The following is a 17,708-nucleotide window of genomic DNA, read 5'->3' as shown; positions in this document are numbered from 1 at the left end:
AGCCTTTTCCAGCAAACACTCGCCCCCTTCTGCTCACATCCATAGGATGATCATTGCAACAGGAAGAATAATCGGACGAACAACATGACAAACAGGAAAGTAGGGTAAACTTATGTAATTTAATTAATTCAGTAAAACATATATTTCACATAAATATGATATAAATCAATAGGTAAATCATGCAACAACCAATCATAAATTTCCAACCATAATCATACATCAATGCATTCAATGATCAACCACTTTACTCTAACTGTTCGGACTGTATGAATTTTGTGTAGCTATGACGTTTTTGCACCCAGGTAATGTAGTAACTGGGATGTCCTCAACAGCTGCCACCCGAGGTTAGTCCGTTATACCTCGCCCAAGTTCACCTTATGGACTAAGACCTCCTGCCCTTCTCACACATGATTTACTCTTCTCTACTTGAGAATGAGTAATCACAGAATATCAGGATAAACGCCAGCTTAGCATGATCACATTCATACTTTACCATTCAATAACCAATCCCGAGATATTCCTCCCTGGAATACTCATTCATATTCATACTATTTCATTCATATCACATTTTAAATACTATCATACTTCATCATCAATACAATCAGACCGATCACTGAAAATCAGATCCCATCTTAGAACAAAAATGAAAGAAATAACTTACATCTTAGAAGCAAGACCGAACGAGAGAATACCTTTTAGACTAATCTAACCGAACACTTAGTGTAAGACCGAGCGGTCTTTCACTTATCCACAGAACAAGACCGAAAGGTCTTTACTAGACAGAATTCCAATAATTTATGGAATACTATAGAATACATATCATTAAACCTAACCGAAAATGATGAAAGCTTTTATCAGACACCTAAGAGTTTAAACCTAATACTACAAACTCGAGCCGAACACTATTGAGGTTGGCCTAACACTCTTAATACCTACTACATATATTTTACGGAATATACTACTGAGACCGAGCGCTTAGTTCAAGACCGAGCACTACTGAGATCGAGCGTTTGGTTCAAGACCGAATACTACTAAGATCGAGCGCTTGGTTCAAGACCGAGCGCTACTGAGATCGAGCATTTGGTTCAAGACCGAGCTCTACTAAGAACGAGCGCTACTGAAAACGAGCGCTTGGTTCAAGCACTTTAAAATTACAAACAGATATAAGTTGGTCAAACACTAAAATACGAAAATGCTTATTTATAAACTGGAAAATAATTATAGGGTCAAAGACTTACATTATATGTAGAGTACTTAATTAGACTGACTATTAAATGAAAATAGAAAACTTAATAATTGACCAAACTCTTAAATTTCACTTATACTCAATAGATAACCGATCAATCATTGACTGAAAATCCCTAAAGCATGAGAATTCAGTTAAGATCCTACACTTCCATGAAGAATCGAACGATCACGAATGACGCTCAGCCACAATTATAGAATTTACTTAGAATACTGCAGTTTGAAGATCAAACCCTATTTCGACCCAGTTCACACCATTTATCAGTCATCCACCCATACAGCCAAACATGCAGTAACACGAATATTTCATATTCATCAAATAATCAAACAAAGTATCTTACAAACATACAACCATTCAGAACAGAGAATCATAATTAAATTATACAAGCTTCCCTTACCTTGAAACCCCGAAATTGCTATGCTTCTACAGTATTGCCTACACTGTCATAACCTTTATACCCTCCTACAAACCTCTGTTCGGTGAAGAGGAACCCATCATAAATCAAAGACAGAAACTAGATTCAGAGGAGAGTTTGATGAATACATGCAAGCTGAACAATGCTTGCATGTAACAGAAAAATACATAAATCCTAAAAGGACGAAGGGGTTTAACTTACCACTTCCAAACAACCACTTGATCGGTTTAAAAGAGAGAGTTTGGCACCAAGATTATTTAGGTGCTGCCTAAATGACGATCAGAAGAAGAAGATTGTAGAGAGAAGGAGGAGAAAATGAAGAACTCAGAAGGTTGAAGATGAAGGGTGCATGCAGAAAAAGTGGCACGAAATTTGGAAGTTTGATTTTTATACCACCGTCAAAAACCGATCAGCCACTCTGCTACCCACACCTGTCTTTTCCTTTCTGATTTTCACTAACACCTGACTTCCACTCACAGATGATTTTTAAGGGTTATGACAGTTTGACACCTTAAAAATTGTATATAGCTTTTGATTTGACTATTTTAATAATAATAAAGATATGTTTGCAATTAAATGTTATAAAAGTTATTAAAATAATAGTAATAAGAGTTGTGATTTATAGGTGTAAAGAAGAGATTGTGGATATATCATGATATTTAAAATTTAGAAAAATAAATTATATTGAAACTTCACATGTCACTTTACAACCTTGTAAGAAGTCATTATAATGATACGATATTAAATTAAGTTATTTAATTAAAATATAAATTGAATTATTAAATAAAAAATTAATAAAAGCAGGTATAAAGGAGTGAAAATTTGAGTAAGTATCATCTCTCTAAAATTTATTGGAAACAACCAGTTTTTCTCATTTATTGACATCCTTTCGTTGTTTGAAGAGGAGACATTGGCATCTCTCCCACCGTTGAAATCCCACACCTATCCTCTTAAAAACCCTAATGTGATCTTCTCTCCCATCATTGTCCAATCCAGTATTCTTTCAATTTCATATTTCTGGATTGTGCAATCCAGTACACACTCCTGAATCCAATGATGCATATTAGATTACTTAATCCGAAATGTAATTGAAAAAATTCAAACACGTCCACCCACTAACCATCCCTACCTGAACCGTATCGGAGAACTACGAAAGTCATAAAACAAACTCATACTCTTCTTTGTTAATGAGATGAACAAAGTTTTTATCTTGCTTGATGGATTTCCTTTTATATACGAAAAAGAACAAAGAGTAACGAAGAAGATGAAATGCACTAAGGAGGTGAGGGACGAAGGCAGCCGTAAGCAAGGAGAAGAGCAACATTTAATTTTTATTTTATTTTAATAACTTTTCATAAGGGTAAATACGAGATTTTCAAATTTAAGGGCTACATGAAGAAATGGCCCCGTGGAAAATAGCTTTTGTAGTTATTTTACTTTCAATCGAATTGCTTTGGTTATTTTTTTTATTTCACCTTTTCTGTATATCCATCCCTTCAGCCGAAACATCCGCCTTGAACCACCCTGTTATCTCCCCAAATAACTGAATTATTTCGAGACTTTTAAATTTCTTAGAAGGGGAATTTATCGTTCCTTTATTGGGAATATATATATATATATATATATATATATATATATATATATATATATATATTCCAATTTCTAAATAAACATACACGTATATTTGAATTAAATTATTTCACTTCTCTTATTTTATTGAAGAATATTATATTGACTAAAATCTAAACAAAATTTTGAAAATTAAATTTTTAAATATAAAAAATAAAGATTTTTTTTAATAAAATTTGAATGGTTTAATTATTATAAATTTAAGATATCATAAAGGTTATATCATCAATAAATTACAAATTATTCTAAAAGAACATAAATCTACACCATTGAGAAGATATTCTTTTAATATATAAAAAATAAATAGTCACAATATATAAAATTTAATTTATTAATATAGTATTATATTTTTATATAGTTTTAATATAAATAAAATAAAAAATACTTGTTATTTAATTAAAAAATTATATTTTGTTGCTTATTTTTTATATAAAATTTCAATTTGATGTTAGGAATGAAATAAATTATGTGGATATTAGTTGTCTTGGATGCATAATATTAAAAATGATACTGATTTAAAAATAGTGAAACTCGATTATTTTAATATTAAATGATTTTAATATAAATCGTTTTAGAATTAGTTTTATTATTTTAAAACACATAATCTCTATAAACTACTTTTCTTAAAGTTTTTCAATTTTTCTAAGAATTCTTATCCTTTGTTTGTTATTGAAGAATCGAGAATGTAGGATTGATTCTTGCAACGAGTTCTTTAATTCCGATCGATCAGGTTCTTTGTTTAAGTTGAATTTCAACCATTTTCTTTGGTTTTTTTCTTTTATCGGTTGCACGTGAGCCTTGTTATGCTTGCATGTGTCTTTTGAGTTATCAATATGAGTCTCTACTAAAATTTGATCATAATGATATATCCTCATCATTCTTGTGATGTTTCTATGTGTAGATAGAACATCATCCTGCAAGTTGGGAGGAGTTTTGCTAGTTAGGGTCCTTTGAGTTGTTGGTTAAGTAAGGGAAGTTAGATGCTTTAGTATGTGTAGGTTGGATATTGCTAATTGAAATTGGTATTGTTGAATATGATTGTTTTTCGTGCTAAATTGAATGATATGGTTGATTGATTGAATTGAGTGTTTGGTTTGGGTTTGGATTATGGTGAATGCAGAAATTGAGGATTTGACTATTTAAGCAAGTAGGTAGACACTTTAACATTGAAAATTGTTTTTAAACCAAGCACTAAGTCAGGCATACCAATTTGATCATTCAAACAGGTTTATGATTTTCCAAACCATAAATTTGAGTTGGCTATTTTTCGGTATGATGTTAAGTAGTACTGGTGCGGCGCTAGAACAATCTTAGTTATACAAGTATGGAAGCAATTTTGCTCCAGACTGCTGAGCCCCCTTTTCACTCTTAAGTGACCTTTTTGCGAATAGTCCAACGCTTACACTGTGTTCACTTGAAGGTGATGCACTGTTTATGAGTAATAGCGACGATTGATTTGCGGGGTAGGTGGTGTTCGCTTTGGACGATTTGCGACGATTTGCGAAGATGGAACGCAGCGGATTTGTGAGATACAATCACTCGCAGATATGGGATGATTTGTAGTGAATTGAAGGCAAATATCATCTTTGCCCTTCCTAGATATCATAATACCATATAAAAAAAGAAAGTCGTTGCTATATTCGGTTCTGGGGTGTGCGTATTCGGTTACACTCCAGTGATAGACGAAAGCTTTTGGTGTATTTGATTCTGGTTTATTGTATTTAGTTCTAGGCGTTCCTTTCTTGGATTCGGTTCTGGGGTGCCTCTTCGGTTGACACAGATCTCGACAGTTCTAGCCAAGGGCGCTCCATCGTCTTCTTGTAATGGTTCTTCCTCGTCTTCTTTAGCAGCAGTATCAATAGATGGCGATGGTGTTTGAGTGTAGAAGGCGACGTGCGTGGTGGTGTTGGGCAGGAGCATCAGGCGTTGGAGGAGGTACTAGTTGATGAGGAAAGCGAGGAGGTTGACGTAAGCGGCGAGAATGAGCAAGGACTCGATAAAGGAGTAGGCGAGGAGGAGAACGGTCGAACGGGTCTCGTGGGGGCGCATGAAGAGGACGAAGAGGGAGCCGAAGGGGAGGTCGCGGCGGTAGAGGAAGGATTCGAGGGAGTTGAGGCGACAGAGGACGTCGTCGGTGAGGAAGCCGATGATGAGAGGGGAGGAGGAATAGTGGGAAGAGGAGAGTTTGAAAGCGGGGAAGCGTGGTTTGGTGGAGGTGAAGAGAGATAAGTGAGAAGGCAGAGAGAGGAGAAAGAGAGGTTTTGGATTTGGATGAAGAGAGAAGTTAGAAAGGCTGTGTTTGGGTGGTGGTGGTTGTGTGATTAATTTTTTTTGTTTTTAAAAATATTCAATTTCACCTTGGTAATAAATAATATTACAATTAAAAATAAATTCATTTTACTAAAGTAATTTTTTTGTACAATATTTAAATTAATTTTAATAATTAATGTTAATATTTTACTCTTTATAAACTTTTTTACAATTAAATATAACATTAACAATTATTATTTTATATTACATTAATAACTAAGGGCATTTTTTGTAATCTTCAATTTCTACTAATTAAACAACTTTTTTATCTCTCACATCAATCAAATCCTACACTAATTCTCATAAATTTTACTTCCAAATCTACTCTCATTTACCTCCAAATCTACTCAAATAAACAACAATTAATTCACCCTCAAATTTATCTACTCACTCTCCCCCAATTTCTCTCCTCCAAGTGAACAAAGCATTAGCGATGACAGCGAACAGTTGAGCTCCATTTTTCATTGCAGATCTAGAACCATTTTAATTTCAGGTCATTGAATGACAAAAATGGTGTTGTTGGGCAAGCCATTTTTCAAGAAGAATGACATTCAGTGCCAGAGTTGCCATGAAGCGCCACCTTTGTGCGAGAGGTTTCGCGCTGAGTGCCACCTTGAGTGCCAATTTATATTATTACTTTGGTTTATTCCTTTGATTTTTTTGTATTGATTTGTATCATTCTTAATTTTGTTGGTGAGTATATTGACTGCATGAATGTATATGAGAACCTTTGATATGTTTATGTGTGATATGATTGTTGAGAGAATTTCAAAGAGAAATTCTATGTTTTGGTGATGTTTAGTATATGCTTGACATATGAGAGTTCAAAAAGGAGATATTTTGATATACTACCAGTCATTCAAATCATATAGAGATGAATAGGGGAGAGAATGACAGAAGAATTTTACCCTAGACTTTTGGTCTTAGGCGTGAAAGATTAACCTCGTGAGTAGTAGGGTGATAACCCATGTGTTTATGACTTTGTAGAGCATAAATTCTATTACGAGTGCACACATACAGTGAAGTCATATGTCAAAGTATGTATTTAAATAATTGAGTCTAGAGTCAACTATATGTATGTTGTTTGTGAGTTTCTAGTACTTTATAAATATTGATCTAGTATGTGATATAATTAAATGGTTTGATGATGTCTTCTTTTGAAAACTAGCTTACTCTGTTGTCTCTTTTGTTATCTTTTGTGTATTGTTTGTTTCTTTTGCGATGATCATCTTATTGGTGTAAACAAATGAAAGATATGCATTGAAACATCTCTGATGAAGGATGATGATTCTACGTAATATTATTCAGTGTCGGCTAGTAATTTTCTGTAGTTAATTTAGATATATTTTATTAGTATAATTATTTTTTTTATAAATATATTAATATCATATGTTGAGACAATCTATTTTATTTTATTAGTTTTATGACATCTTATTTTACCATTATAAGCGGCTAAAGTGGAGACTTATCCAAAACTAATTATATATCATAGATCATAATACGAAAATACTTGTACAATTATACTAGTGTGATATTACGTGTTACTAACACTCAATTAAATCTTCTGCGGTATTTATTAAGAATGATAGTTTGTTTCTAACGTTTATCCTTGTTTGTTTGGGCTTTGATATGTTTTATGTTTTATTTATTTTTATATAATTTGGTTCCTTAAGTAAGAAGAATATAATTTAATTATTTTATCAAATCTAAACTAACATCACTAATTCTTCGTATTTTAAGGTAATTATTTTTCAAAATAGTGATAGTTAAAAATTAATTTCAAATTTCAAATTATAAAGATAATACTGTATCTCATCTTCTAAACAATGTAGTATACTACTTAGCATCCACTCAAAGCAAAAATAAATTGTGTTAACTTCAAAACCCTAATACCCTTCCACTGGTAGCATCTTTGTTGTTGCTGACGATGGCAACTCCAACCTTAGTCCTGACTTCAATCCATGTGGTTCCAATTAGGTAACTAATTCTGTTAACTGTCATTGGAATTAAGTGTGTGCTATACTCCAAATTTCGAAAGTGTTGTTTTCTCCAAATGTTTTTGTTGTTGTTTTGATAAGCAAATTTACAGAGTTAAAAATAAAATGAAAATTCTTAAATAGGTAAGGGATCAAACCATAAACTAAAACAGTTTTGGTGAATCTGATGTTAAACTATCAATAGCAGTTAGTTATACCGTACACTGTCAACAAATTTTCATTTTGAAAAGGAATACAACAAGTTATAACAGATTTTGATAATATTTCGACACGTGTCATTTTGTTATTGTTTCATTTTCTATTTTTAATGTGCTGACGTGGAAATTTGAAAGTGCATACTTTTAATGTTGCATCTTCTGTAATTATGTAAAACTTTGCTTAATCAGATGAGAGAAAATAGAAAAAGGCATAACTTCTAATTTGCATAACTTTGACATGTAAAAGCATGAAAAAAAATAGAAAAAGGCAGACTATATTCCTAAATATACAATGTTCTTTAATTTCCATGGAAAGGAAGTGGGCCTTCTTTTTATTCTACAAAAAGAACAAAGGCAAAAGACTCTTTGGCTCCAATTCCTTTTCATCACACATATATTAAGAAAAAGAAAGAAAGAAAGTGATAGAGTTATTATGGTCGTTCGTCATCATCTGTTTGTTGCCGCTCGCCGTTCGTCCTTATCTGGTTATTGTCGTTCGTTCTGCTCGACAGGGTCGCTCGACATCGTGACTGTCGCTCTCACTGGTCGACAGGAACGTTCGTCCTCGTGACATCGTGCCTGTCGTTCGTTCCGCTCGACAGGGTCGCTCGACATCGTGACTGTCACTCTCACTGGTCGACAGGAACGCTCGTCCTCGTGACATCGTGCCTGTCGTTCGTTCCGCTCGACAGGGTCGCTCGACATCGTGACTGTCGCTCTCGCTGCTCGACAGGAACGCTCGTCCTTTGCTCTGTCGTTCGTTCCTTTTCCTTTGTTGTTTCCGTTTGCCTTCTTTGTATCGATCGTTCCCTTTTAGGACGTTCGGTCTAGGAAGCCTTTTTACTTCCTGTATATATACCTTTGCCTTATTTTTTTTTCATTCAATTTTTTCAATACAATTCTTTTCTTCTTTGTTCTCTGGTTCTCTTTCTCTTTTTTCTCTGTTATCTTACATGGTATCAGTAGACAAATACTTTTCTCATGGCTTTCTCCAATTCTATCACTGATCATCTTTCCAATCCTGCCAACCCTCTGTTTCTACATCCCGGTGAGAATCCCGCTCTTATTCTTGTTACTCCTCTTCTTTCTGATAACAACTATCAACAATGGCGCCATGATATGCTCGTTGCTCTGGAAACCAAGAATAAAGAAAAATTCGTTCTTGGCACTTTTCCTTGCCCTGCTGATGATGATATTCTTCACGAAGCCTGGAAGCGTTGTAACAAGATGGTGATTTCATGGCTGACACGATCCATGACGCTCCCTATTAAACAATCTGTTATGTGGATGGAATCTGCCTATGAAATCTGGATTGATCTTCTTCAACGTTTTTCTCATGGTGACAAGTTTCGTATTGCTGATCTTCAAGAAGCCATTCATTCTTGCAAACAAGGTGATTCCACTGTATCTCAATATTATACTCGTCTTCAAATAATTTGGAAAGAGCTTTCTCTATATCAAACCATTCTTGTATGTACCTGCCATTCTCCCTGCAATTGTGGATTGTTAATCAAGATTCAACAAGATCGTAATGATGATTCTGTAATCAAGTTTCTCCGTGGGTTAAATGATGAATTCTCTTCTGTACGTTCTCAAATCATGCTAATGGAACCCATGCCAAATCTTACCAAAACCTTTTCTTTGATTCTTCAACAAGAACGTGAATTTCATAATTCGTCCTCACAAACTCCACAAGATTCTATGGCCAATTTCAATTCTTACGATCCTCAACACAAACCTTATAAAACTGATCGTTCTGGTACTTTTTCTGGTCGTGGACGAGGACGTAATATTAAATTTGGTGGTCGTTCTAAGTACTGTGATCATTGCAAAAGAACTAATCATACTTCTGATAATTGCTAGTTCAAATATGGTCTTCCTCAAGGTTATAAACCCGTCATCAAACCTCATTTAGCTATCTCCAATTCTTCTGCCAACATGACTAATGGTGATTCACACACCTCTACTGATAATTCTAATGATGATTCTTCTGCTGATAAAACTCAACCTCAATACACTTTTTCTCAAGATCAGTATAACGCCATTCTTAGTTTGTTGAAACAATCTCAATCTCCTACTACTAAGGAGGCCAGTGTTAATCAATGCACTCCACAGTCATCAGGTTCTTTTTCTTCATTTAATATTTCTTCTTGGATTATAGATAGTGGCGCTACTGATCATATATGTTCTTCTAAATTTCTTTTTCATTCCTTGCATTCCATTACTCCTATTTCTATACGTTTACCAAATCATAGTTTTGTTACTGCTGAATTTTCTGGCACTGTAAATTTAGGCAATTTGATTTTACATAATACTCTTTTTGTTCCTAACTTCTCTGTTCATCTTATTTCTATTTCAAAATTATTACATTCAAATAATTTCTTCATTGTTTTTCATCAAGATAGCTGTCTCATTGTGCAGATGGATACTTACCAGACGATTGGAGTAGCTAAGAAATACAAGGGCCTTTTTTATCTTCTTAGTAATAATGTCACAACTACTTCTGAATTGAATATTTCTCATTCTGCCTTTCATAACAGTTCTAATAATTCCTGTAATTTGTGGCATATGAAACTTGGACATCCTTCAAATAAAGTTCTTCAAACTTTAGCATCTCAATATACTGATATTTCCTTTCAATCTTTTGATGCTTGTGACGCCTGTGCTTTTGCTAAACAAAAACGTCTTCAATTTTCTGTTAGCAAAACTAAATCTTCTTGTTTCTTTCACCTAATTCATGTTGATATTTGGGGTCCCCTCTCTATTTCTTCTATTGATGGATACAAATATTTTTTAACTATAGTTGATGACTATAGCCGTTTTACATGGATCCTTCTTTTAAAACAAAAATCTGATGTTAAAAACTTACTTCCAAACTTTATTCTCTTAACTGAAAATCAGTTTTCATGTAAACTTAAAATTCTAAGGTCTGACAATGGCAAAGAATTTTTTCTTAATGACTTTTACTCTACTAAAGGTATTTTTCATGAAACCTCTTGTGTTGCTACTCCTCAACAAAATGGCATTGTTGAAAGGAAGCATCAACATATTCTTAATGTTTGTCGTTCTTTACTTTTTCAATCTAAAGTTCCTAATATTTTCTGGTCCTATGCTGTCAAACTTGCCATTCACATCATTAATAGACTTCCAACACCTTTTCTTCATAATCAATCTCCTTATGAATTAGTTTATTCCATCAAACCTGATTTTTCAAATCTAAAAGTTTTTGGCTGTTTATCTTACTCCAGCTCTGCCACTGCTGGACGTACAAAACTTGATTCCAGGAGCAATAAATGTATTTTTCTTGGGTATAAATCTGGAACCAAAGGGTTTGTACTGTATGATCTGTCTTCACACTCAATTATCGTTTCTCGAAATGTGATTTTTCATGAACATATTTTTCCCTATAAAAATTGTTATACTTCCCCTTCTTCTCCTACAAATGATGATAATTCTGATGTTATTCTCTTTGATTTTCCTACTGTTCTACCTTTTTCCACTGCTCCAAATCATTCTCCTTGTAACATTCCTCACCCCACTGATAATATCATTACTCCTACTGTTGAACAACGAATCTCTCTTAGAAATAAAACTCGACCTACATATCTAGATGACTATTACTGTGGTATCACTTCTGCTATTCAACCAATTCATACTACCCCATATCCCATGCATTTGTTTCTTTCTTATAATAAATGTTCCTCTAACCACACTTCTTTTTGTCATAATATTTCTGCTCAAGTTGAACCTTCTTCTTTTAAAGAAGCTAGCAAGTTTGAATGTTGGCAACAGGCTATGAATTATGAACTTGCTGCCCTTGAAAGAAATCAGACATGGACTTTGGTTAATCTTCCTATTGGAAAGAAACCTATCAGTTGTCGTTGGGTATATCGTATTAAACACAAACCGGATGGCTCTATTGATAGATATAAAGCTCGTTTAGTGGCAAGAGGCTTCACTCAAACTGAAGGATTGGATTACTATGAAACTTTTTCACCTGTTGTTAAAATCACTACTGTTCGGCTCGTTCTTGCTCTTGCTGCCATCAATAAATGGTTTCTCCATCAATTGGATGTCGACAACGCTTTTCTTCATGGTGATTTATCTGAAGAGATATACATGAGGCCTCCTCCTGGTCTTCGTTCTTCTGCTCCCAATCTTGTCTGCAAACTTAACAAGTCTCTTTATGGTTTAAAACAAGCAAGCAGGAAATGGAATCATAAACTCACATATGAGTTGGTTTCTCTTGGTTTTAAACAAAGTACTGCTGACCACTCTCTTTTTATCAAACATTCTCCTACTGCTATCACTGTTCTTCTGGTATACGTTGATGATATACTTCTTTCTGGAAATAACCTTTTTGAAATCACCAATGTCAAAGATCATCTAAACAACAAGTGTCACATCAAAAATCTTGGAGATCTCAAATTTTTTCTGGGTTTTGAAATTGCTAGATCTCAAGCTGGGATATGTATTAATCAAAGAAAATATTGTCTTGAATTAATCTCTGAAGCTGGTATGTTAGGTTGTAAACCTGCTTCTACTCCTGCTGATCCTTCCATCAAACTTCATGCTGATGAAGGCACTCTTCTTACTGATCCTTTTTCTTATCGCCGTCTCATTGGTCGTCTTCTTTATCTCACTCATACACGGCCCGACATTACCTTTGCTGTTCAACAACTCAATCAGTTTATCTCCACTCCTCGCCAACCTCACATGCAACAAGCCATGAGAATTATTAGATATTTAAAGAATGCTCCCGGTTCTGGTCTTTTATATGCTGCTAATAATTCCTTCCGCATTCACGCATATTCTGACTCTGATTGGGCTACCTGTGCTACCACTAGAAGATCTATCTCTGGTTTTTGCGTTTTTCTTGGCACTGCTCTTATCTCCTGGAAATCAAAGAAACAAACAACCGTTTCCAAATCTTCTTCTGAAGCTGAATACAGGTCTTTGGCTTCATTAACCTGTGAATTACAATGGCTGCAATATCTTTTACAAGATTTGCATATATCGTGCCCGACACCTTATTCTGTTTACTGTGACAACAACTCTGCCATTCACATTGCCAAGAATCCCACCTTTCATGAACGAACAAAGCATATTGATATAGACTGTCATGTCACTCGACAAAAGCTTCAAGATGGTCTCATCAAACTTCTGCATGTTTCCTCTACCAGTCAAGTTGCAGATGTTTTCACTAAATCTCTTTATCCTTCTCCTTTCAATATGGTTACTTCCAAGCTAAACATGCATAACATTCATGTTCATCTTGAGGGGGGATGATAGAGTTATTATGGTCGTTCGTCATCATCTGTTTGTTGCCGCTCGCCGTTCGTCCTTATCTGGTTATTGTCGTTCGTTCTGCTCGACAGGGTCGCTCGACATCGTGACTGTCGCTCTCACTGGTCGACAGGAACGTTCGTCCTCGTGACATCGTGCCTGTCGTTCGTTCCGCTCGACAGGGTCGCTCGACATCGTGACTGTCGCTCTCACTGGTCGACAGGAACGCTCGTCCTTTGCTCTGTCGTTCGTTCCTTTTCCTTTGTTGTTTCCGTTTGCCTTCTTTGTATCGATCGTTCCCTTTTAGGACGTTCGGTCTAGGAAGCCTTTTTACTTCCTGTATATATACCTTTGCCTTATTTTTTTTTCATTCAATTTTTTCAATACAATTCTTTTCTTCTTTGTTCTCTGGTTCTCTTTCTCTTTTTTCTCTGTTATCTTACAGAAAGACATCATGGTTCGAGTGATTATAACGGAAAGAGATGGATGATCAAGAACTACATCAACCATTGGAGGCTGAAGTTATTCTATAGTCACCAAGTCCAAATATTTCTAAACAGTGTTATAAATTTCATTCATTATTTAAACCATTTAAGAAGAAAGGAGTACTATGAATATGTTTTGCAGCTAACAGAACGTTCATCTCCGCACCATATATACGTAATATATAAATAAATATATATATTCCATTTAAATGGACACACAACGTACGGCATTAAGAAGTTAAACGACCAAGAGAACATGAGCCAAAGGTGAAAAGAAGGAAGAAAAAAAATTAAGTTTCTACTTTCTGAAAAGAGAAAGAAAAATGGTTATAATTACATTCTTTACGGTAAGAGAGGGTTCCTCCCTGTTATCCATGAAAGCCTCCGAGGCTATATAAAAGACTATGAACAAGCAGTGTCTTGTGATTTTTCTTAAAACCTCTTCATAATTAGTGCTTATGATAACTTTACTTATAGATAGGCACTATATCAAATAGTTGTTCTGAGAACCTTGAATTGAATATTTTATAAGAAAAATTTGTGCAAAAAGTTCAACATATTTGCTCTCTACTGCTTTGACAATTTTTCTTTTAAAACAGTGTATTCATGCTAGTTGTATTCATAATTACTACAAGAGACTTACTGATAGTACGTCGAAATGGTTGTTATAAAAACTTTGAACGAATTATATTAAGGAAATATGTATCCAAAAAGTCTAACATAATTACCTACTTATTTGGTCATTACTATCCACTTAATTTTGATGTTTGTTTTAACCGTTTTTTTTGAAAGAACAGTTTGCCCTCATAATTAATACATGGGATAACCTTATTAGTAAATAGACAGAACATCAAAATGGTTGTTGTGAGAACCTTGAACCTATTACATTAAGGAAAAATTATACAAAAAATCCAAAACAACTACTCACTTATTTGTTCTTTGCTTCCCACTTAATTTTGATGTTTATTTTAACATTTTATTCTCAAAACAGTGGGTGTATTGATGTAGTTTGTCCTCATAATTAGTACTTGTGATAATCTTGCTAGTAGATGGAGGATACATCAAAATGGTTGTTGTGAAAACCTTGAACAAATTACCTTAAGTAAAACCTATACAAAAAATGCAATAGCTACCCAATTATTTGGTTGTTGCTTCCCATCTATTTCTTATGCCTGTTTTGACAATTTTTCTTTTTAAAACAGTGAATTCATGTAGTTTGTGTTCATAATTACTACTAGTGATGATCTTACTAGTAGATAGACAGTACATTGAAATGATTGTTGTGAGAACCTTGAACGGATTACATTAAGAAAAATTTATGCAAAATATCCAACACAGTCACCCACTTCTTTGGTCATTGCTCTTTACTTAATTTTGATGTCTATTTTTGATAATTTTTTCTTAAAGCAATTATTGATGCAGTTTGTCCTCATAATTACAACATGTGATGAATTTACTAGTAGATAGTACATCAAAATGGTTGTTACGAGAACCTTTAATTAACGAATTATCTTAAAGAAAATTTGTGCAAAAAGTCCAACACAACTACTCACTTATTTGGTCTTTATTCCCCACTTATTATCGATGTTTGTTTTGACAGCTTCTCTTTTTAAAATAGTGAGTGTATTCCTGCCGTTTGTGTTCATAATTACTACCAATGATGATCTTATTGGTAGATGGATAGTACATCAAAATGGTTATTGTGAGAACCTTAAACAGAAATATGTTTTGACATTTTTTTAAATAGTGAGTGTATTCATGCACATCGACTTCATTGAAAAACTGTGAAACAAAGAGCAAGGAACGAAAGAAAATCGAGCAAAATAGAGTAAGCTAGGTTTTCCACTTTGAACTCGCAACTATGAATGGACAAAGAACTCATACCTGGAAAGAAACAACTCGTGCCTAAGAAACTCGTCAACCACAACAAAATGGCCTCTAAATGGGGGCAAAGGACACAATACTCAGTCTCAAAGGTTGCCAACAACAAATGAAAGGAAACAACAAAGGAACAACACGAAACCAAGAAGAAACAACTAAAATGCGAAAACAAAAGCTCATGACCTAGGTTTTGTAGAGTAAAAGTTCAAACGTGAAATGAAAATTGTAATGAGTCAATGAAAGTGTGCACTTTTAAGTTTTCACATAAATACATTAAAAAATAAAAAATGAATTAGTGACGAAATAATACGTGATTGTGTCAAAATATTATGGGTGTTGTTAACTTATCGTTTCCTTCATCATCCTTCATCATTGTATCTATTAAGGAGTTTGTAATAATATAAATATGGTGGAACACCAAATGCAACAACGGTTGCCAATTTTGCAGTGATCAACTTTTAATTTCTATCTTTTTCTACATTATTATTTATTAAATTACCAAAAAGCTGTTTAAAAAAAATTGGTCAATGCATAGTGAACTATTATTTTTGTTGTAGTTAGTTAACTAAATTTACCTATATATAAACTAACTAAGAAGAAGAGTTGAATTTGGTTATAGTAATTCAATTTTTTAAGTGAAGCACTAATCAAACACGCACAACCCTTTCAAGAGAGAGAATGTGTAGAATGCATATAAGTGATTAAATACTAATTGAGTGTAAATGTAATCACCAAACCTAAATAAAGTACCTTTAAAGTCAATTTCTTTATATTCAAAACTAATTAATTGCTTTTTCGTGTTGTCTGATTGTATTTATTAAAAGTTACTTGAGTGCAACTTTCTTAAAGAAGGCACAAAAATTAGAAGTAAATACCACCATGAACATGTTCTGCCATTTTTCTGCCATGAATTAAAGAGTTAAAGTGGGCTATTTACTCTTTTTAGTTTTTACTTACCCAGGAAACATAGTACTATTAAATTGACGAAGGAGATAATTAAGAAACACGAAATAATTAATTGTTAGCTACGTTTATGAACAAAACTTTCGGCAATAATTAAGGAAACAGAACTTTAAGCATTGATATGTGATATCACTCTAAGAGGGGAACGTCTAAGCTACTTATTTAGAGATAAACCCACCAATGATTAAGTGCTGATATAATTAGTATTCGTCAAATATCATAATTAACATCTCCCATTAAATACATTTTTTTATTCAGCATGCTTATAATTTGAAATTTTACTTAGTTAAGTTATATCTTTTTGTAGGCTATAATGGAGATGTCAAAAGCTAGGATAAAGTACTTTTTAGTTTATTGAAATATTTTGAAATTTAGTTTTAATATTATCAAAACTGGTTTAGCTTGATCCTTCGTCAAAAACTGAAAACAGGTCTATTTCTTCATAAATAACCAACAATATTTTGATGATTAAAAACATGTTTTATGTAAGTGTTTATATTTTTTAATAAATTTACTTGTTTAAAAAAACACATCTTATCTTTCAAAACATGTATTCTCATTTAGAGGAATTAATTTCCTAAAAAAGTAGTTAAATAATTTTCAAACACTTCTCATTTATTTTTCTGAGACCATTTATATTTAAATAAAATTATTTGAGGGAAGAACACTAAAAACAAGATGGAGCTAACTTTTTTTATACACAAGAATTATATCTTAAACTTTATTAAAATAAATTAAACAAACAGTTCCTAAATCCAATAATCCCTCACTTGCTTGTTTTACTTTTTATTTATACTGTTAAAACATATGCTGTTTAAAACAAAATTTCGTGTGACTTGATTGGTAAATTTGTTTCTATGTTGATGAAATTATTAGTTCATAATTCATTTCAAATTTTAAATAACATTTATACATTTAAAATATTTATTTATTACATTTTTTTCATTTATAAAAAAAAGTAGTCGTCATATAGTGAGGATATATATGAAACTGTTACTAACATCTAAATTTATTTTTAAGATATTTAGAGTTTTGATTTTAGAAAGGTGGCAGTAATGAAGTACTACTCAAAGTAATATATAAGGGAGCGGAACGACACATGTTCGGCATGTACATCGCACCGTGTATGCATTTGTAGCTGCCAAAGTTTGTTACATTATTATTCGTAATTGTAGGTGGCATAGTTAGATGCAGTTGCAAATTTCAAAGAAGAGGATTCAGATTATATAATAATAATCATTCTTTTCATTCGTTATCGTTGAAACGTATTTTCAAATCTCACCCCTCGTTCATACTCAC

The 17,708-nt window shown here is 33.3% G+C and overlaps 1 pseudogene; it reads right to left on the bottom strand.

Annotated features, from left to right (window-relative positions):
• Window positions 1-4,955: 4,955 nt before the first annotated feature.
• On the bottom strand, window positions 4,956-8,499 carry LOC148201083 (uncharacterized; annotated as a pseudogene).
• Between the last annotated feature and the right edge of the window lie 9,209 nt (window positions 8,500-17,708).

Source organism: Vigna umbellata, chromosome 4, assembly GCF_029865625.1.
Source record: "Vigna umbellata cultivar VRB3 chromosome 4, Vumbellata_1.0, whole genome shotgun sequence".
Classification (NCBI taxonomy): domain Eukaryota; kingdom Viridiplantae; phylum Streptophyta; class Magnoliopsida; order Fabales; family Fabaceae; genus Vigna; species Vigna umbellata.
Note: the sequence above shows the minus strand (reverse complement) of the source record. Positions and strands in the feature narration are given on the sequence as shown.